The sequence below is a fragment of the Geotrypetes seraphini genome, chromosome 10, assembly GCF_902459505.1.
Source record: "Geotrypetes seraphini chromosome 10, aGeoSer1.1, whole genome shotgun sequence".
Taxonomy (NCBI): Eukaryota; Metazoa; Chordata; class Amphibia; order Gymnophiona; family Dermophiidae; genus Geotrypetes; species Geotrypetes seraphini.
The window spans coordinates 32,702,686-32,723,822 of NC_047093.1; the positions used below are offsets into that span (position 1 = coordinate 32,702,686).

Sequence of the window (21,137 nt, forward strand, 5' to 3'; positions counted from 1 at the left end):
GAGTTTCTTTCCCACCATTTTCCTCATGGCCTCGTAATTTCCTTTTCTGAAATTGAGTGCTGTCGTTGTGGTTCTTTTCACCTTTGATGTTCCTATTTTTAGCTTGCATTGGATCATGTTGTGATCGCTGTTTCCTAGTGGCGCTAGTACTACCACCTCCTTTGCGGGTCCCCCTAGCCCGTTGAGGATTAGGTCAAGAGTGGCATCTCCTCGTGTTGGTTCCGTGACCAGCTGTTCCATGAAACAGTCCCTCACCGCCTCCAGGAATTTTGTTTCTCTCGTGCAATTTGAGTGTCCAATGCTCCAGTCTATTCCAGGGTAGTTGAAATCCCCCATTACCACCACATTTCCGCTTTTGCATACCTGCCTCAGTTCAGCCTCCAGGTCCTGGTCGTTTGCTTCCGGTTGTCCTGGTGGGCAATAGTACAGTCCCAATTTTATGTCTGCTCCATTTCCTCCTGTCAGCTTAATCCATAGTGATTCCAAGCCGTCCACCCTTACTGTTGTTTCCATCCTGGTTGAAGGGATGGAGTCCTTTATATATAGCGCTATTCCTCCACCCTTCTTGTGTGTCCTGTCCCTCCTATAGAGTTTGTACCCTGGTAGGACCACATCCCATTTGTTGTCTTCGGACCATCATGTTTCTGTGACTCCAATTATGTCTAGGTCCTCCTTACTGGCTATAAATTCTAGCTCTCCCATTTTGGTTCTTAGGCTCCTAGCATTTGTGTATAGGCAAATTAAGTCCCGGCTGTTTACCTTCTCTGTTGGTTTTCCTCGTGGTTTGGTGCTCCTGCCGACCCCTTCATGGGCTGCTAGTCCCCGAGCCTCGCTCCGTTCATCCTCCTCCTGTGGTGTGTCTGTTTCGTCCTCATCCCCCTCCTGTGGTGTGCCTATCTCATCCTCTACCTGCATCCCCATTTTTGGATGTCCCTCTGGCTCTGGCTGCTTCCTCCTTTTCCCGCTATTTAGCTTCATTAGTTACTTGGGGCCCTGCATTGCGTCTATGGTTTTTTTTTTCAAAAAATGTCCACTCAGTCTCGAGCCCTCTACCGCCTTTTCCCGGTTCAGCATCCTTGTTTGATATTGTAGTCCAATGTGTCGATGTCAGATCGACTATTGGCTTTCCCCTTGTCCTCAGTTTAAAGCCATGTCTATGCCGGTCTGGATGTTGCGTGCCAGCATCCTCGTCCCAGCCATGCTCAGGTGCAGTCCGTCCCTCCTGTAAAGCTTGTTTTTCCCCAGGAAGGTTGTCCAGTTCCGTACAAAGTGGAAACCCTCCTCTTCGCACCATCTCCTCAGCCAACCGTTTATTGCTTGCAGCTCGGTCTGCCTCCTTGCATCCGCCCTCGGTACTGGCAGGATCTCTGAGAAGGCTATCTTCCTTGTCCTCAGCTTCAGTCTCCTCCCCAGGAGTAGTCGAAGAAGTAATGGTGGTAGAAAAAGTAGGGTTACCAGATTTTCCAAACTGATTTAGAGGCTCCACAGAAAAGCAAATACCATTTTAAAGAATTTAAATATTTGTACCCTGTACCCCCGTTTTTAAAACTCTGACTTTTCGGCCTTCAATCTGTTTAAGCGGCAATAAGCTTTACTTTTGAGGATGGGTTTTGTCTGACCTTTGTCAAATTGACATGACAATAAAGTTCAGTGAACCTAGCCTCTGATTTTTTCAGTCCGTGGCGGTTAAATGGACCAGGGGCAGTATGGGAAAATAGGAGGGGCAGGAGGCGTGTTCTCTAGCCTGGCGCCATTTTGTCCTAGCGCGTGGACGTTCCTTAGTCTCGGTCTCTAGAGCTTTGAGCGTTCGTTTCGAGTAGGCCTTGCGGTTTTCTCGGCCAGTTATGTACAGCGTAAGACATTCGCGGCGGGTGAGTAGGGAGAGAGCAAGGCTAGTTTATTTAGTTACTAGCTCGGTTGCCTTTCGCGAGGCAGATCAAGGGCCCTATACGACAAAATATGAATGCCCCGGTCATTACTAAAAAAAAACCAAACAAACCCAAAACCATCCGAGAAGCGCGGTTTGTCAGGGGTTAATATAGTGCAGCCTCCAATTAAAGAGGACGTTGGTTCACCTCGCCAGGGCTTCGGAGGCTCTGCTTTTGGGTCGGGTTGAGGTTGCGGCGGAGATCGCGCGTCCAGGGTTGGCTCGGAGCTTCTGTGGCGCGCGAGTGAGGCGCTCGAATCAAGAGGGCGGGAGAGGGGATTCGCTGCACTCATGTCTAGCTCATTAAAAAAAAAAAAAGTATATGTTAAAACGGTGTGAACTTTTTTGAGCACAAGCAAAAAAATCGTTATGCTGTATGACGTGCGACTCCCCTCTCCCGGCATCTATCTACCGTTTCTCCTTTCTATAGCGCTGGAAGGCGCGCATACAGCACTGCATATTTTAGACGGCCCCTGCTCGGAAGCGCATATGCCTTCATTTGGACAGGCATATGGGGGGTTGGGATGTCGCTTGCAGAGACGATGATAGGATGGATAAAGGTAATTTTACGGTGCGTGAGAGTTGGAAACTACCTTGAAAAGGTGAACTTTTAGTTTGGATTTTAATACTGACGTTTTCCTTTCCCTAGTTCTCCATATGGCCTTTTTCCCCTCTTTTTATTTGTTGCTGTTTCCGATCTACTGCGTGATGCTTGGTGGAAACAGGAAGTTGTAGCAGAAATCGGAAGGCGCGCCAGAGAAGAGGCTCCTAATGCCGCCCAAGGTTGCCTGTCTGCATGCCTGGTTGATCAGAGATGGCAATGATTTAGGGAGATTTCGCAGGGTGGGGAAAGGTGAGGGTCCAGTGGGGAGTGGTAGGACCGCCATTTTGAAGAGGCTGACCAGAGAGAGTAGGCATTTCTACAGCCAGCCATCTGAAAAGGGTGTCGTCTGAGGCACCAGCAGGGGGGTTGCGTGGCAGCAGAAGGGTATGGGCCCCACTGCTGAAGGAAGTTGGGAGGGGGTGTTGGTTGGCAAGAGACATTGGGCATCTCTCTTGTGGGAGGGGAGGTCGGTTGGGCAGGAGAGATTGGGCATCTCTCCCGCTGCAGGGGAGGTCAGTTGGGTAGGAGAGGTTGGATATCACTGGGGGGGGGGGGGGGTTGCTGAAGAAATTGGGCATCTCTCCTGCTACAGAGAGGGGTTGTCAGTTTTGCTGGAGAGATTGGGCATCTCTCCCAGGGAAGGGGGACGACTGTCAATGGGTGGGAGAGATTGGGCATCTCTCCCGGAGAGGGGGGAGTATTAGTTGGGTTGGAGAGATAATAGCAGTTTATTTATATACTGCAAAACCGTGAAGTTCTATGCGGTTTACACAATTTAAAATACATTTGAAATACAATAAAAGCAGAAGGAAATTAGAAAGTAAGAACCAATGACTAAAGCCCTAAAATCTGATAATTACATAATATAATTTTTTTTTATAAATTAATGATATAGAAAATTGAATAAACAAATAAATAACTACCTAAGTTACTACCAACGCTGCGGGGATGGGGGGAGTGTCGGATGGGCGGGAGAGATGTGGCCTTTTTCCCACTGCAGGGAGGGGGGGGCGTGTCAGTTGGGCGGGAGAGATTGGGCCTCTCCCACTGCGGGCAGGGAGGGGCTGTTGGGCGGGAGAGATTGGGCCTCTCCCGCTGTTGGGGGGGGGGGTGTTGGTTGGCGACGAGAGAGGCCCAATCTCTCCCGCCCATCTAATACTCTCCCACTGCACAGTCAGAACACATGCCACAAGATGCACTTTTAACAGTACTATCACTACCAGCACCCCCAGACCAGTTGCTGATTGTGATTTTTTTCACCTAAACAGATGCCACTCTTGGAGAATGGCTTGGTGATTTTTAAGAATCCACCAGAGTGCTCATTTCAATGTTGAAGAGCCCGTTTGCATGGCAGTATCAGAGACTGCTAGAAAACTCACTAAAGACTGAGATAATCCGCCACTAAAATGCATGGAAACCAGTTTAGCGACTGCTTTAAATTTTTGAGAATCTGGGCCTCAGTGGAGAGAGAGCCAGGTTGGAAGTGGAGTCAGAACAATGAAGTCTGACACAAGGGGAATTGAGAAAGGAGGCTTTGGAGTTAGTTTTATTGTTAGCGAATTAAATATGTGAAGTTACAGCACTATTTAATTATAGCCAAGCTGTATGATATTCTTGTTGCTCGGATATTATGCTTTTGCTGTATTTATTGAAATTCAAAAATATTTATTTAAAAAGGAATGCATGTGTGCAGGGATGGAGAATATATTGAATTTGGTGAGCTGAGGGAAAGAAAATGTGAGGGGATAGATTTTTAATTATAGTTATACCTGTACAAATTTACTCTGAACCACAACTCAAGCCATATCAAAGGAAACCTCTGGTCAGCTGTACCACTCAGTATGCAAAGTTCCAGCAAGGATCTTGGCTCTTAAACAAGTGTGTTTGGCATTGTGGTCCCTGCTAGAAAAATGAGTCGCTGTTCTAGAGCATTCTTGTCCTTTGAAAATGGTTTGTTTGTTTGTTCTAGAGAATGGCAGCAACAGCAGATTGTATGGATGCCTGCTGCTCAGCTATCAACTTTGGTCAATTTTCACTGAGACATGACTTGAGGTGAGTGAAAGTTTAAGCGTAAGTCCATAGTATATCTAGCTAGCTATGCTGTCAAAGAATATGGATGTTTTAAGGTAGAAATTGACTCTGGAAAAAATTACAGTATTATTATTTTTTTTTGGGGGGGGGGGAGGGGAAATGTGTACAGTGGTACCTTGGAATCCAATTCCAAACTTAATCTGTTCCAGAGCTCTGTTCCAGTTCCAAAACGTTCGAGTTCCAAGACAATTTTTCCCATTGAAAATAATAGGAACTGGATTAATCTGTTCCTTGGCCACACAAGACCGGCACAGGCAGCAAAATTGGGACCCCCACTGGCACAGGCTGCAAAATTGGGATCCCCACTGGCACAGGCAGCAAGATCGGCAACTGCAAGTGGTGCTCAGCCCAAAGCTTCCCCTGTTTCTGCCTGGGAGGAAAGCTTTGGGCTGAGCACTGCTTGCAATTCGGATTCCAAAGCAGAGTTTGTATACTGAGGCAAAAATTAAGAAAAAAAACCAGTTCGGATTCCAAGGTGTTCGAGTTCTGGGGCTTTCGGATTCTGAGGTACCACTGTATTTTGTAGTTGCTGTTGGTTTATGAAGAAGGAAACTGAAATAACCTTTTCAGTTCGTTATTTAGTGACTTACCTGTTAGTCTGAGTTTAGCCATTTGGATAGGACTGGGCTAGAGATGATAGTTATCCCCCTGTCTGAATCCAAGACCTACTAACCTGTAGAATGTACCTTTCACTGAACCTCTTCCTTACCAAATGAATGAGGAAAGCCAAGACTTTGTGCAATGTAATACTTTTTGCTTTCAGATTCCAAGGTACTTCTGTATCGCTGCCTTCAATTCAAGAAACAAAGGGTGGGAGTCAGCAGGAAAGAACAGCTGGTTCTATTACCTTCATGTGATTTTTTGCTAAATGCTTGATTAAACCTAGTTACAACTCAACAATAAGAAAAGAAGGTAAGAACAGATGGTGTTAACATCCATGCATGTTTGCATAATGGGCAGTGTGAATCTTCATTTGCTTAACATGCAGCACGTATGTGGCTTGTACTTAATTTTGCCCTTAAGCCAATGATGTTTATCCTTCTGTCTGAGAATTCAGCTGTGAGAATTCAGCTGTGAGAAGAAAAACACTTTTTCTGAGGCTTCCATTCATAACTCCTTTTAAACAGACAACCATTCTTGAACAAAGGAAATCTGTTCTAATTTAGATGCTGAAAAAAAGAATACCAGGTACACACTGGAGAATTATACTCAAAATGTTATACATGATCTTTTTGTTAACTTTCCAAAAGTAAAAAGCAGCTTTATAAAATGGCCTTGCATGCATTCCTTGGTAATTTCTGTATATGCTATCCCCATCAGATTTTCCCAGCGATAGGTAGGTATGCAGATTCTGAAAATGGTATTGTGAGGATGACTTGCTACTTCTCCCCTATGCATTGATTGTGTTCACATCCCACAAAGTAGATCTAGTAGTTCTGCATTAATGTGTTTTTATGTTATGGTATATATTTCCTATAGTTATCCAGAATACTTGTATCTCATTCTGCTTCTCTCCTATAGCTGTTTTGCATTTTATTTGGCTTTTTAACTTGTGTTTTTTGTTTCTCGATAGTAGCTCAAGGTGAGTAACATTTAGGTATTTCCTTCCTGTCTGCACCCCCCCCCCCCCCCCCCCGCTTACAGTATGTTTTTACTTGACATTGAAGGGTTACGGTAAGTGAATTGAAAGGACACAAAGAGCTATAGTGCGATTCAAATCTTGGCTTCTTTGTAGTCTGCTTTCTGTTCTAACCACTAGGCTACTCTTCTACTCCTTGTCAATTTCTCTACTTTATCTCGGACTTGGGTACTCATCCCTTCCAGTCTTAATTTGATCCTTTCTGAGTCCATTAAACTTTGTCTGGTTGCAAAGAAAACATTTTTTTGAAGGAGAGCAACTGCATAGGCATAGTGGAAGGTAGGTATTGATTGGTTTATTGCAGCTGCTCCTGAGCATGGGCATTGGACGCCTGCGCACTCGTAAAGCTGCAGTTGCCAATTAAGCTGCTAGCTTTCACTCAAGGTGTGAAAAATAACAAAAAAAAAACATGGAAAATGATGCTAACGCAAGGTTTTACCAAAATATAATAATTATGTATTTGTTTTTATTTTTCAATCATGAAACTCAAAAGAATAAAGCATAGTTGCGTTAACAGTTGTGCTAGTGGGAGGTCGTTATAGTTGCCAAAATGCTGGCCTTCTGATAACAAACTCAGCTCAAAACTCCCCATTATATACCTTTGGCCCAGTGTGACATCATTGGCTGTGTGGGTCAATCAAAACTAACAGAGGTGGTCTTAAAAGTTAGACAAAGAAAATTCCTCTACGTTTAAAAATTTCAGAAATTACATTTGTTGTGTTTACATTCATTTCTGAATATACATTAACATTTTATTACATATTCAATATTCTTTTTGTCATTCTTAAAACTTATTTCAGACAATTTGTCTGTCGGGCAAGATGCTGAAATGTTCTAAGCCTGCTTTGAACAACTAAGTTTCATGTTACACCTACAAACAGTACTGAAATTTGGTCAGCCTTAGAGGAAAGAAGGGGTTGTCTCCCCCTCCCCCTGAGCTGACAGCTTCAAATTTCATTGATCTTCACACAGAAGCCTTCCTATGTTAGAACAGCAGTCTCTGACTAATTATTTCCAGATGTTGTGCTCAGGCTTCCTTTAAATTTCTTTTTTTTATAAACCATTGCATTTTTAATATAAATGCTTTCATATCATTCATACTTGGGGGCCCCATACATTCATAGCTCGGTCATTCATATTTAATGCCTGTTATATCTTAGTTTGGGATACGTAATCTAATATGTTCTTCCTAGCCAGCCTAAGGCACATCTGGTATCAATTAGAACCACGATGCTAGGAGCGGGAAACCTGAACAAAGACAGAGTCAGAAAGTCACTGACACAAAATGGAGTTCAAGACACAGAAAGACAGAACAAAATGGAGTGCATGTATATCCTGATTTCCTCCATGATCTAGCCTAATAGCAAAGTACATAAAAAGAATATTATTATGCCTTTCCTTAATATTAATCTGTAGTGTGTTTTTCTGGCCTTGGCTACATCCATAATCAGATTTTTATTCACCAGTTTTTCGTACACTTCTATTTGGGTGTGGCCTTAACTGACACATGCTTGTATCTAACTAGAGTTACCCAGAATCATACGAAAAACAGGCCCTTTTGTAGAAAAACTCTACAAAAATACTGCACTATCATGTCCTGACATCCATTCCATTACTGTCCCTTAGACATCACCCCCTACTGGCCACGAGCCACTACTGCTCACTCCTCTTTCTCACAGATAGTAGTTGGTCCTTCTGTTTTGAAAGTTGTCTGGGTGATATTTCCCTTCTGCTTCTTATTGAGGCAAATGACGTTCTTTGCTGGAAGCAGTCTGTTAGAATTAGGACCAATAGCTCGGATATTACAAGCAGAAAGAGGGGGGGGGTGTTTATCTGTGTTGTGGAATTTATGCAGATTAGTACAACTATAGTTTGTGGTAAATTATGTGGACATTGTCATCCCCCTAAATAAATTATTAATAAATGATAACCTACCTGTTCTTTTCAGCATGCATAGCCATTAGTCTGTTTTATGGTAGTAGATCTTAGTCCTTTTATACTTCAGCTATTTATTATTATTTTATTTCTTATATACCGCTAGACCGTGAGGTTCAAAGCGGTTTACAATGAAGATAGACTAAAAATACATTAAAATAAAATAAATAAAAATGGTACTTTGGATTTCCCTAGCTGTCCCGAAGGCTCACAATCTAGTTAAAGTACCTGAGAAAACAATAAATAAAAATGAAATAAATAAATTCCAGTCAGACAATAGGTTCTGATGTTAGAAGTTCATAAAGACGATATGCCAAGGAGAGAAAGCTGGTATGCTCCTTGAGCCCTGACGTATGCAGCCAAGCCAACACACAATATTTCAGCCATGAGGTTTCCCAGGAAGTAGTAATGAGTGCCAAAATACAGGCTAGTCATTTAGATCAGAGTCAATGCAATGCTAAAATGTAGGAATGTCATTTGGATCAGATGACCTCTGCAACAGCCAGACAACCGCCACTATCATCTCGGTGCATCAGCTGCATTAAACGGTCAACTGCCACCATTCTCAGATCCAATATCTAGTATGGTATAGAACCCTGCTGGATCGGGGGAGGGGCTGAGCTGTGCTTTTAAGTCTCTGCCACTGCTTCTGCTGCCTACCGCTGGTTTCGGTGTGGCCCCGGCATCTTTGTGCTCACCGTTATCCCCTGCTGGATTGGGGGAGGAGCAGAGCTATGCTCATTAAGTCCCTGCTGCTGATTCTGCTGTCTGCCGCTGGTTTCGGTGCGGCCCCAGCATCTCCTCGTGCTTAACCGTTAGCCCCTGCTGGATCGGGGGATTGGCGGAGCTGTGCTCTTAAGTTCCCGCCGCTGCTTCTGCTGCCTGCCGCTCTTTTCGGTGCAGCCCCAGCATCTCCTTATGCTCATCGTTATCCCCTGCTGGATCGGGGGAGGGGCGGAGCTGTGCTCTTTAGTCCCTACTGCTGATTCTGCTGCCTGCCGCTGGTTTCGGTATGGCCCCGGTATCTCTTCGTGCTCAACCGATTAGCCCCTGCTGGATCGGGGAGGGGCGGAGCTGTGCTCTTAAGTCCCCCGCCGCTGGTTTTGGTGCAGCCCCGGTGTCTCCTTGTGCTCACCGCTATCCCCTGCTGGATCGGGGGAGGGCGGAGCTGTGCTCATAAGTCCGCACCGCTGCTTCTGCTGCCTGCTGCTGTTTTCAGACTCGCCCGAGTGAAAATTAAAAGAAAAAAGTGCAGAACCCTGTAAAACTATGAATAAGGTACATGAAAGGAACAAAATAAACTAGAAATCAACAAAGAAAACTAAATATAACTAAACTTAAAAATATAAGAGATAGTGAAGCCCAGGTCTTACTCAGGCAACATTCTAGAATTTATCTTTTTGAAGATCAAAACAATTCTTTGAGCCATGACCAAAGAAATCAAATTCCCTAGTTAAGCATTGACTTGTTTTAGCCCTCATCTGGTGGCTTGTAGACACCCTTTATCCAGGAAAGAGATAAATTGTTGGGAGGCAGATGAGAAGGAAATCGCAAAAGTACAGATGTATTGAACCCTTATTCTAGTGCAAAACTTGCTTGGGTTTCACACTGGCATCTTTACCGTTAAATACTGAGCTTTCTATTCATATAATAGAAAATATAAGAGGCAACCTTCTCTTAAGACCGTTTCTACGAAAACACTGCACCTAGTACCGGAGTTGCATTTTCAATAAGGTTAAAATGAAGAATTCTCCACAAACAGAACACAACAATTAAAATTTATCGATATGGGCACTTAGGGCTCCTTTTACTAAGGTGCACTAGCATTTTTAGCGTGCACTGCCCCTGCGCTATGTGGAAAAACTAACGCCAGCTCAATGGAGGCATTAGCGTCTAGCGTGTGAGGGCATTGCAGCGTGTGCTAAAACCGCTAGCGTAGCTTAGTAAAAGGAGCCCTTAGTTGAAGAAGCGATTCAATGAAAAAGAGAAACATAGAAGATGACGGCAGAAAAGGGCTACAGCCCATCAAGTCTGCCCACTCTGCTTACCCACCCCCTGTTATGCCCTAATGACCCAGTTTCCTTATCTTGACCCTCGTAGAGATCCCACATGGGTATCCCATTTATTCTTAAAGTCTGGCACGCTGTCTGCCTCGATCACCTGCACTGGAAGCTTGTTCCAATGATCAACCACTCTCTCTGTGAAGAAATACTTTCTGGTGTCGCCATGAAATTTTCCGCCCCTGAGTTTGAGCGGGTGCCCTCTTGTGGCCGAGGTCCCTTGAGAAAGAAAATATCATCTTCCACTTCGACACGTCCCGTGAGGTACTTAAATGTTTTGATCATGTCTCCCCTCTCCCTACGTTCCTCGAGAGTGTAGAGCTCCAATTTGTTCAATCTCTCTTCGTACGAGAGAGCCTTGAGCCCCGAGATCATCCTGGTGGCCGTCCGCTCAACCGATTCAATTCTGAGCACATCTTTACTGTAATGTGGCCTCCAGAATTGCATACAGTGCTCCAGATGAGGTCTCACCATGGCCCTGTACAACAGCATTATGACTTCAGGCTTTCGGCTGACGAAACTTCTATTGATACAGCCCAATATCTGCCTTGCCTTAGATGAAGCCTTTTCCACTTGATTGGCAGTTTTCATGTCTGCACTGATGATTACTCCTAAATCTTGTTCTGCTCCATAGAGCACAATAAATTTTGCCTGGACCAAGTTATTTGAAAGAGCACATCAACTGGATTAAGTTAAGTGACTTTACACAATTTGAACCTTTAGATGAGTAGGATACAGCACAATTTGAATTGATAAATTCTGCAAGGATTTTTTTCTAATTGATAGATTTCCAAGCCTTGTTTTTTTGAGCACTTGGAAGTCTTTTCCCACTTTTCATTAAATATATTATTTAAGAATAGTGATTAGTGAATAGTCGATCATATAATTTATGGTATAACCATTGTTTAATAGCAGATTGAATATTTTTATATTGAACCAGTTTACCATGTAAACTCCAATACAGAACTCTGCAATCATTAAGTTTTTCAGATTTTCCTTTCCTATTATGCTTGGAAATCCATATTCTCATGAGCCATCTGCTATGTGACAAGTCCTATTTCCAACAGAGCCAGATCCCTTTGGCAAGACACCTGTTCTACAAGTAGTTACAATTCTGTAGCTGTAGGTTTGATCTGTGCGTAAGTCTTTGATCACTTCATCACTGAGCTGAGAAGGATCAGGATTTGTTACTTGTTCAGTAGCAGAATCCAGTATCTTCCCAATGAGACCTGCCCATTTGTTGTTGCCACCTAAAGCAGTCACCAAGTGCCTGAATGGTAGTTTACTGGTGTGCAGATAAAGATATGTTGCAGATCAACCAGACACAATACTGGTGGAGTTTCACAGTGATGCAAATCCATATAAAATTAGGGCCCGATTCTGGAAGAAAAGCTTGCCAAGGCAAGTGCCTGCAAAGCAGGCGCCTGCTGCGTGTCAATTACCAGGGGATGTTGTGTACCGGGGGATGTTGTATACAGAATCACGTCTTATTGACATAGGCACCTTAAATGTAGGCCAGCATTTTAAAGACCTACATTTAAGGTGCTGGACTTGCATTTATGGAGGTGCACAGGGATACTTATGGATGCCTAAGGACACTTCCAGCACAAACCACGCCCACACCGGCCTAAGGCATCTGTAGGCATCCCTATATGCCTCTGTAGGCACAGGACAAGAACGGCACCTGCATTTAAAAAAAAAAAAAGTGTTTGGTTCTTTAGATGGCGTTATGATGCTTATTGGCCCTTAATATATTTATTTACCCACAATTACATAACATTTTCCTGGCTAAAATGTTTCTCAAAATGGTTTATTCCAGCTTTCTTTGTAGCTTCTCAGCATAATGCATCACTTCTCCCTCCCAACCAATGTTTACTTTACAGGAATTGCCTCCAGTAGCTTGAAGAGTTTTGTCTGCTCCTCTTTTTCTCTCATCAATTATTTTTACATAGGTCTTCTCTTTAGTTGCTTTTGCAGAAACAAAATGCCACACATCAGCTTCCCAGCTTCATACAGGCTGTATACTTCTCTTTTACCAAACCTGAATTCATTTTGCCACTCTCCTCTGCCTTAAACATGACTCTGGTATCATCATGACAACCATCAAAGAAAATGCAACTGATGCCATTCTGGTGCAGTTCTCTCAAACTACATCTGATTTTTCAATGATTCTCATCTGAGCCCTCTTAACCTCAACAATCACCTAAGCCAGGGATGTCAAACTCAATCACATAAGGGGCCGAAATCGAAAACATAGGCTAAGTCATGGGCTGAATTTTTTATTAAGATACTTAGGGGTCCTTTTATTAAGGTGCGCTAAATGTGCACCTTGATAAAAGGACCCCTTAGTCTTGGTATAAGTATAGGGTTACAACCTCTCCAATACCACACTGGCTCTGTGATGTAAACAGAATAAATAAAAGACTTTTCCTCTTTTAGGACCTAGTAACACCAATACGTTGATGTTTATATAAGGTCAAGCATTTGATGCACCACCTTTCTGTGGTACAACTAAAGCGGTTTACCTGACTTGCAACAGACCTGAGAAGAGGGTAGAAGGTAGTGACATGCAATCATAGAACACTGAGAAGCAGGAGAAAGACAGTGCTAGGCAGATACAGAGAGCACTAAAAGGAGAAGTACAGTGAAGTGATGGACAGCTAGAGGGCACTGAGAATCTAATAAAAACAGCAAGAGGCAGCACAGCAAGTAGGTAGAGGGCCCAAGAAGCAGAGAATGCAATGACAAGTAGGGTGAGCACTTTGAAGAGGGCTGAGAACAATGACAGACAAGTAGACAGTACTGGAGCAGATAGGCACCCCTCCCCCTCCATCTCTGCTTCATGGACTCCTGCAGCCTATTATGCCTCATTCTCCAGGCTCCTCCCATCTACTGGCAACATTTTAAAACTTTTTCCTTCAGTTTGTTACAATAAAGCGGGCGGCACCGACCTGCCCTAGGAAACTGAAGCACTGCCTCCGAGCTACGCGAGCCGCCTCTTTGGCGCCACCATGGATCTGCACGGCCCAGCTGTTGGTGTAAATGTGTAGAGCCAGGTGCAGGCCAAAGAGGGGCCCAACAGCACACAACCATCTCCAGGCGCAGCTATCGGGTGAAGTGCAGTTCCGCTAATGTGGAAAGGAGCCGCATTGAAAATTGGAGCCCTACCGGATCATGTTCCCTTTGCCTCAGTCCCGCCCCTCCTCTGACGTACTGGACCGCGGCAGAGGGAACGTGCTGCTACAGGGCTCTGATTTTGACGTGGCTCCTTTTCACATTGGCGGAGCTGCGCTGCACCTGATGGAGGGAAGGAACGGCGGGCCAAATCTTGGCGACAGCAGGAATTGTTTGGCGGGCCAAATTTTAGTACTCTGCTGGCCAGAGTTTGACATGTCTGACCTAAGCGGTGTCCGAATGAGTCCTGCAGCAGTAGCAATCTGTTGTCTTTTGGCTAAGTCTTAATAATATTGTCATTTATTGGTAGAGACATAAGATCAAGAAACTTTTATTTTACCTTTGTGATTGATACATACCGAGGGCCTCAAAATAGTACCTGGCTGGCCGCAAGTTTGAGACCACTGCTCTAGAGCAACAGGAGCTTCCTCCATTGGTTCTTCTGTCATGTTATCTGAATCTTCCTATACCACTGCAAGCAGATATCTCCATTTCTTGCTTTTCTGTTCTTTTTTCACTCTTCATTCTCTGCTTTTCTTCATCCTCCTTCCTTTTTTGCCTGGCTTTCCTTCTGTAGTTCTTGTCTTCTCTCTAGTCTCAGGGAAGCTGAATGGGTCAGTCTGCATGTCGGACCTCACTTTCTCTTCAACTAACTCAATCACAGGAATCTTCTCTGCTGACACACGCAGAATTGCATCTCACATCAGTGCAATTCTTTTTCACACTTCTAGGTAAATATGTTCATCAATGTGTTGAGCATAAATCTATTTGTTCTTTTCTTCCGGTTTTGCTCTGCCCACAGAAGCTTTGCTGGCTTATATCCACATGGATTTCAAGTCTGCTTTAATCCTAACATGACCGTTTATAACGGGACCACTGAATTTTGGATTTGCTTTGTACCACTGGACCAAGTAATCTAGTTGTTGGAGACATCATTGTGTACTTTCATCTGTCTTGATCACTGATGTCTCTCAAATACAACCTATATCTAATGAGATCACTGACAGTTGGTAGTTCTCTGCCTGATCCCACCAATGATGTAAATGAGTCCAAACTTGTAGTCTTGGTTTTCTTTTGTACATTTTCAATATTAGTTTATTGCTATGATGATGCTATGTTGTAAACCTGTGAATTAGGAAACTAATATGTTAATGTCAGCATGGGTAAATGAGAGGCACCAATAACATATTACACAATTTAAAGCTAGTTGTTTTTCCATATGAAATTGTATCTTTTTTTAACTCGTGCTTTTAATTCTCCACTTTCAAAATTGACATCTCCAAAATTGAAACACCCTACTACCTAGAATCCTCCTGTGTGGTTTTACCAGTGACTTTGGGCTCCTTTTACTAAGCTGTGCTACCGGTTTTAGCGCGTGCTGCATTGCGCACGCTAGACGCTAACGCCCCAATTGAGCTGGCATTAGTTTTTAGTGCAGGGTTAGCGTGCACTAAAAACGCTAGCACACCTTAGTAAAATCCTTTGCGATGATAAATAATTGGAAAAACTTAAAGGATCTCTTTTCACCTAGCTGAGAAAAATGCCTATGATTTGTTTATTAGTGCTTGAACAATTCTTTTTTGGTCAAATTCTTTAGGCAATGGTGCTGCTTTTGTCTTTTCCCGGACTTCTGTTAGTGAGTGAAATCTGTTCGATACTCTGACATCAGATAGCTAGGAGCTTTTCAAGAGGCTACTTCCGGATTTGGCACAGGTATGTCAGCAGGAGGCAGAACTGAGCAACTTGTCAATCTTAAAATTGAATTTACATCTATTGTACTCTTATAAAGCAACAACACAATTTTAGTTTTATTAGATGTGACTTTTTGGATGTGTATAATTAAGTTTAATGGCCTAAAAATTTTACTTGGGGGTGGGGCTAGAATGGATAAGTAGAACAGACAATTTATATACCTTATTCTGAATCCTAGATTGTCAGCTCTTTAGATAGGAACATTCTGATTTGTTTACAGTTGTATGTATCTTTTTGCCTTAAACTTTGCTTGTAAAATATATTGTATAAGATCATTATTCTGATACAGCCATGGTAATTTAGTTGTTTCATAGGATGGTAAAAACTTTCCAAACTGCTACAACAAACTGTTGGGGGGGAAATTGGTTGAAGGGGGCAAAGCTAACACCTTTATACAGCTGTTTGAGAGGGAAGTAGTACTGAGGAGGTTTTTTCCCCTGTTTCTATAGGGGATATTAAAGACGAACAGCTGCTATGTCTGTATTTGGGTACCAAGTCAAAGGTATGTACTTGGATTTTGTCACTTCCTCTCTCCAAAAGCCAGTGGGCAATTTCCATGCTAAGCCAATGATGTTCTGTTATCCCTGTCTGAAAATTCAGCTATGAGGGAAAAATGTCTTTTCTGAGGCTTAAGCTCTCTCCATAAGTTCTTTCCTTTTTAATATGTATTAATTTTTATAGGTTTTTCTTTTTACATTGAATAGCTAGTGAAAAGCAGCAAGGTGTTAAGTGCTACTATTTGGGTTTCTGCCATGTACTTGTGACCTGGATTGGCCACTGTGGCGGCAGGATAGTGGGCTAGATCAGGGGTAGGCAATTCTGGTCCTCAAAAGCCACAGGCAGATCAGGTTTTCAGGACATCCACAATGAATATGTATGAGATGGATTTGCTTCTTAAGAAGGCAGTGCATGCAAATCTATCCATTTATTGTGGCTATCCTGAAAACCTGACCTACCTGTGGCTCTCAATCAAAATTGCCTACCCCTGGGCTAGATGGACCATTGGTCTGGCTAGTGTGACTTTTTTCTTTATATTATTAAGCTTAAAATAACACTAGCAATGTTTTTTTGTGTAATAGATTTTTGGTTTCTCAGATCATGAAATGTGCATTTCAGAATTTGTTTTATAAGCTCTTTAAATTAGACCCACCATTCATGAATGTAAGTAAATTGGGAAATGTGCCAGTTGATTAGGGCCTCCTGAGGCATTGCACTAATACCTGAAAGCATGAATTGTCTGAATTTGGCATTTTATGATCAGATTTTGTTGTGAGCTATTCAAGGTGGATATTACAGTGAGGCAAGGCAATTGCATTTCCCTATAAGCAGTCATCTAGACAGACTTTAGACCTTATGAACCTTTTTTAGGGGTTGGGACTCTGTTTTGTCGTCTGTCTTGTTTTTGCATTGTCAGGAGAACCAGGATTTGAATTCAGGCATCATACAACCTTTGTTTGCAGCTCCCCCTCAAGTTTTGTTTCCGCTCCAGCATTACTAGGCTATGGGCTATAAATCAGCTGATATTGACTTTCTTGCTCCCAATTACCTTCGTCTGGGTTGAACTAGGGACCTTTCACATGGCACATCACTTAGAACCTAATCCACAAGATGTCCTAAATCATCTTTTATTGGGACTGCTAAGGAAAGAGGCATGGCAGCACAAGGCAGGCATAGTCATTATCCCAGGACAAGCAGGCAGGTATTCTCACTAATGGGTGACGTGATCCAACGATCGGGGTTCCGTAGCTGCCTGCAGCTCCTGTCACTAGAACTCAGTGGTGAGAGAGCCAGGTTGGAAGTGGATCTAAATCACTATCTAATTATAGCCAAACTGAACAATATTCTTGTTGCTTGGATATTGTTTTTTGCTGCATTTCTTGAAATTTCCTGAATTTCTAGTGCAATAGGCACATCATTCTGGAACACTTGCATTGTGTGTATCTGGTCATGAGATTGTGTAGAAAGTCTGTTTGTTTTACATTTTTTCTGTTTTGCCTCCCATCCCTCTGGGCTGTCCTGTAATCCCTCAGTTTTACTCTATACACACAATATCCTAAGAACTTGTCTGTTCTGCTCATGTTCATTTTAAATTTAATTTTGGGTTTTTTTTCCCAGTTGAGAGGCTTTTTTGTGCTGAACATACTCCTAATTTAGGGACATCTCTGGCTGCAGAGCACAGATTCTGAGGGCAGTAGTCTGTAGCCAAGGGGTAGCCTGCAGTAACAGTCCCTTGGAAGCACAGCTCCAGGTTTTGTCCACAAAGAGCTTTGCACAGGCTGAATGGCCCCATGGCAGTTTTTCGCCAGGATTGGGTGTTCTACCTCCAACTTCAAACATGAGTTCTGGTGGGTGTTGAGGTCTTTGTCTGGCTGGTTGGACTGAGGGCAGTCTGAAGAAGCAAACTATCCAAATGTCCTGGTTTGTCTGAGACAGAAATTCTGTGGCTACAATTTCAGTCCTTTGCAGCTCCCAGCACCAATATGCCACAGTGAGTAAGGCTGTGACAGTCTATGAGAGAAATTGGAGGGGGGAAGTCTGATGGAAAACTGCCAGGAGGCCACTCGGCCTACGCTGAAGTTCTTTGTAGACAAAACCTGGATCTGTGCTTCCAAGGGAACAGTCCCTGAGCTCTCGGACTGTTACTGTGTAACATCTCCTTTCGTTGTAAAATGCTAAGTGAATCTTGGGTGCCCTTTCAAAAAAAACTAATGGAATTTTTTTTGTGTTTTCCTTTAGGTCTGAGTTTTTTGTTGTGTGGTTATGATCGCAACCCTTCTGCAACAGCTAAGGGGTAGATTTCTGCTGCAAAGGTTCTGAAAATTATAATGCTTCTATTGCATATAGAAGTATACATTTTGCATAATAAAAGTGTTTTTCTAACCCAGCGGTTCGTTTTTTTGTTTAAAAAAAAAAAAGAAATCTTTATTCATTTTTAAAACTTTTAAGTGTATCATTAAATAATAACACAGTTCCTAAATTGTGAGCTGCAGCTCCCTGGGAAGCTATGACTGACATGCAGGGGAGCTGCAGATTAGTCTTATATAGACATCTTTAAAACCTTAAATTTAAAAAGTATATTGAAATAAAAATACAACAACTGAATCTTCATGTTTGTTAGTTACTGTTTTGATGTTTATGGCCAGTAAAAGGTTTTTTTTTGTTTGTTTGTTTTTTCTGTTATGTGAATGTAATCACCATGAGGGATAGACTACGTATGACTAGTGTGCATGCCTAGTGCCTTTGCACATGGTTAGTGACCTATTTGAATGTAAGTAATCAGTGGATTGTTGGAGCAAACTTGGCTTTTATACTTGTATTTATAAAACTTTACTGTTAAAAGAATACTACTGTAAGTATTTTAGTCGTATTAGTGCTGAGCAAGCTTGTTTGTGTGTCAAGTTCTGATCAACATAAGTCATGAAATGTTAGGAATGATGTATGCTCGAGTAATTTTTCCTCTAGTTAAATCCTTGATTCCCACAAGGAGGTTCTTGAAGCTTTTTCTCCCTCAATAGTTGGACTATGTTAGAGATTTTTCTTGTTTCATATTCATTCATCTTTTGATGAATTGAAGAGATGTATTCAGTATTTCCTGTACAATTGTGTATGTAATTATTTGAAATGATAAATAAAAATTTGTTTCCAAACCCTAAAAATGGACAAAATTTTATTGAATTTGAATAAGCATACGACAGCACAAAATGAAGAGCTTTCACCACAAACGAGTAGCAAGTGTGCAAAAAAGAGAAAATATAAAATGACAAGTTATTTGGACTTTGGCTTCATGTTAATGGAGGAGAAAGACATGAAATTTTGGCACTAGACTGTATGCTTCCAAGTAAACTAAGTGTCATTTACAAACTAAATCATTCACACTAGATTAATAAAACTCGCAGCTTCTTTACCAGAAAATTTAAAAGGACAGCGAGGTACATTTTCTCAGCATTTGTCAATACCAAATAATACTCTGCTAGCCTCGTACAAGGTTGCATATAGAGTTGCTAAGTGTAAAAAAGACCCATACCATTGCGGGACAACTGATTCTACCTTCTGCTACAGATATGGTGAAACCAAAAACAGTGACCCCCACAAAGGTGAAACTGCCTCCAGACCTGGGTTAAAAAATGCACTTCATTGCATCAAAAATGAACACGACAAATGACCCTTTGGCTCTTGCCTGCCTCAGAGGTCTTTGCTTTAAATCCAGCCTCAGAGGTCTTTTGCTTTAAATCTAACAAAATGTGTGACGTTCATGCTGGAGTGAGGAGCACGTGTGTTTTGTTGGATATTTTATTATAATTGGATTTAAAGCAAAGACCTTGAGGTAGGCAAGAGCCAAAGGGTCATTTGTCGTGTTCATTTTTGATGCAATAAAGTACACTTTCTTTAGCACTCTCCAGACCAGTAGAGGTTAACTTTACGAATGGGTATATATCTAATCATGACCAGCAGGTGGAGACTGAAAACAAAACTTTGGGACAGTATATCCTAGCCCCTCCTCTCTATTTCCCTCAGTCTTCTTTCAGTCTCCAGCAGGTGTTGAGTGATCTGTACCCATCTCCCTTGGTAGGGCTGTTGGAATTTGTTTAGGGGGTTTATTGTCCCTGTTTTTAGCCGGACGGAGCTTGGGCGGACTCTGTTGGGGGTTCGTCCGACCTCGGGGGTGTTAAACCCGGCGGGTCACGAGCGGGGTCCCTCCCCCCACTTCCTCCACCTCCCCACATTTTTTTAGAGGAGCCTCAGCAGTAAGCCTTGCCCCCTAAGTCAAGCAAGGCATATTGCTTCGAGAGCCTGTGGAGTCTGTTCTGTAAAAAAAAAAAAAAAAATCCTGAGGTAGTGCTGGTCTGAAGGGTTGTTTCCCTTTAAGAAAACTGTATTTTACTGTATTTTTTCATGTAACCAGCACTTTTTTATAGCTAGGTCGCGTATGGAGCAATTGTGCCCTTCTCCGGGGGAGTAGGCCACAATTTTAGTCCAGCCGCGAGGCACTCGCGGCCGGCCTGAACTCGGCGGTTTGGGTCGGTGAGGTGGTGGAGCTCCGTCGGCAGCGGCTGCAGGCGCCCAGAGCTCCCCGCCGATGGTGCCTCGCGAGTCGGCTTGGAGCAGTGGGGAAGCCCGGTCTTCCACAACCGCCCACGGAGGGATTCCCCGAAGGATTCCCTCTCAGCTGATTTTTTGACAGCTGATGCCGGCTTGCCTGCTTTAGCGGCTGAGACTATTCAGGTTTCTCAGCCGCTTCAGGCTATGGAGGGAGCTTTTTTGGCGGGAAAACCGCCATCTTCTCTGTCTGGCCCCTCCATTTTGTCTTCCACCTCAGGTGACCTTCCCCCTGTTTTGACTATGCAGGGGCAAGGTTCTGCTGGGTCCCCTGCTGTGGCAGGGAGTCCCTTGGGACCCTCGGGGGGGGTTTTCTCCTGAATTTTTCTTTTTTTTATGCAGAGCCTATTTTCAGGCGGCTGGGGGTCCCGGTTGCGCCCAGGGGGTTTTGGGGGGTGGGTTTTCCTCCGCGCTCCCTGCGGCTTTGCCTCTTTCGTCTGGCGTGACGTCCCCTCCGCCGCCTCCCTTGTCCAAGCGTCCGCGGGTGTCGTGGGATGAGAATTTGTGGTCGGAGGAACGGGTCGGTCTGGAGGAGGACCTGGACCCTTCTGAGGAGTTCCAGGACTCTCTGGAGGGGACGGAAGCTGGCGGCGGGTTGTCAGATTTCCCGTTCTCCAGTGACGAGGCGTCCGTGGTGCGCCTTTTTTCAGAAAGATGAGCTGCCTGACCTTATTCAGCAGGTTTCTTCGGTTTTGCGTTTTGAGGACGCGCCGCCGGAGACTCCGCGTGTGGGGGACCCCCTGTTACGGGGGATCCGTTCCGTTTCCCGCTCTTTTCCTATGCATCAGGATATTCGGGATATTATTCTGGAGCAGTGGAAAACGCCGGAGACGCCGTTTCGGCTGGCGCGCAGCATGG

General features: G+C 43.5%; 1 long non-coding RNA gene and 1 other non-coding gene across 6 annotated transcripts; both read left to right on the forward strand.

Annotated features, from left to right (window-relative positions):
• The first annotated feature begins 1,691 nt into the window (after window positions 1-1,691).
• Window positions 1,692-18,838, forward strand: LOC117367734. Of its 5 annotated transcripts, none has more exons than XR_004540830.1 (7): window positions 1,692-2,487; window positions 2,577-2,780; window positions 4,501-4,583; window positions 5,386-5,534; window positions 15,028-15,143; window positions 15,632-15,684; window positions 17,919-18,838. It is a non-coding gene; the product is annotated as an uncharacterized LOC117367734 (long non-coding RNA). The 5 variants fall into 5 exon arrangements; XR_004540833.1 differs by having other exon boundaries at window positions 2,577-2,710; XR_004540831.1 differs by lacking the exon at window positions 2,577-2,780 and having other exon boundaries at window positions 1,692-2,498.
• LOC117368733 lies at window positions 15,742-15,815 on the forward strand. The gene has a single exon (XR_004540984.1). It is a non-coding gene; the product is annotated as a small nucleolar RNA R38 (small nucleolar RNA).
• Window positions 18,839-21,137: the final 2,299 nt, after the last annotated feature.